A 1,452-nucleotide genomic window follows, 5' to 3' on the forward strand; every position below is an offset into this window, starting at 1 on the left:
TACGAAATCATAAACAAACCTGTATTTAATATAATGTCGAGCTATGTAATTTACACTTGGTAGATTTATTACATCAATCATTATACCCCCAGAAAAATAATTTTTTCGAGTCTTAATTTCTAAATAATTTACAACTCCTTCTCTAAAATAGAGAGAAAAGCTATGACAAAAAGAATACCAACATTTAGCACGTTGTCAAAATCAATGTTCTTTTGTTAAAAACTGCTGACATCTGTCAGTAGTAACCGTATGGAGGCTGCTTGTTGTCACCATATTGTTCTGCACTGTTGTTGTCAGTAAGGCTCTTGTCTCTGCTTTGGGAAGTTGTTACCCCATGATCATCCATGCCACTCATTCCATCGACTGTCACTTGGCCATCCCCGTCTGTTATCCCTACCTCTAAACTGTCTGCTGTCTTGCAGCCAGTTGGCTCTATTTCTTTGTTGACCACCAGCTCTGCTATTCCATTCCTCAACATTGGAGGCTATTCAGGAGGATATTTCAAGAATTCCCATTACTCTTTGTCATCTTGTGTGAGTTTGCTTGCAAACATCTCTTCAAAACTTGGAATCACTTCAGAAGTTTCACTCATGTTGAAATTCTATACAATTTTTAAGATCCTTCCTCGAGGTGCACAGGAGTGATCAGGGGCATTCACACAACAACACCCCACACGGCTATCCTAGGTAACGAAATGCTTAGCCCATTAAGGACTTTTTTTTTTCAATGCAGTTTATTCAGGAACCTTGAACAATCCTCGGACCCTGGGGAAAGCCAGCCCACAGCTTAAATAGCCTCTGGGTAGCCAACCCAGGCGTGCCACGTGGGCAATGCAGATAGGTCCACATACATGGAAGCAAGCCAGATCCTCAGCCTTAGACAAATGTGGAATTGTTCATGACAGAGAGCACTCACCATCGGGAAGGTGGAAGGCGGAAACCAGCTCCATCTTTAAGGCAGAGCATTCCGCAGCTCTCTACAGTTCCCCCTTTTTGTTTTAGACGCATCAGGCAAGAGTAGAGGTCTGATCTCTGATATTAGAAATAAATTGGGACTTTGTACCGATGTTCATTTAGGTGTCATCCACCCAAAGAGCATCAGACCCGTCCGATACCTTTTTCTCAGAGGCGGGACCTGGGGCATCAACCCTCATGCAATCACACATGCTCTTCTCTGGGTCCAAAGCGGCTGACCCTGAGTGCAGTGCTTAGCCTCGTATCCTGAGCGTAACATTTTAGCTTTTTATGGTATCCAACCATGCTTGGGGAGAATGTCCTGCTTCAATGGCTGTAAAGGCGTGAATGATCATGGCTGCATCACACTGTTGTGGCCTCTGCCTTCTGATTCATTCATCCTGAGTTCTGGGATTAATGTTGTAAACCACCACTAGCCATATTGTTTTGTGAAGCTAAGACTTATTTTGTAGCCTTGAACTTGGGATCTTTCTGCTTT

The 1,452-nt window shown here is 43.3% G+C and overlaps 1 pseudogene; it reads right to left on the reverse strand.

The window, feature by feature from the left end:
- Positions 1-235: 235 nt before the first annotated feature.
- On the reverse strand, positions 236-592 carry LOC132651460 (RNA guanine-N7 methyltransferase activating subunit-like; annotated as a pseudogene).
- Positions 593-1,452: the final 860 nt, after the last annotated feature.

Source organism: Meriones unguiculatus (genome assembly GCF_030254825.1).
Source record: "Meriones unguiculatus strain TT.TT164.6M chromosome X unlocalized genomic scaffold, Bangor_MerUng_6.1 ChrX_unordered_Scaffold_30, whole genome shotgun sequence".
Classification (NCBI taxonomy): Eukaryota; Metazoa; Chordata; class Mammalia; order Rodentia; family Muridae; genus Meriones; species Meriones unguiculatus.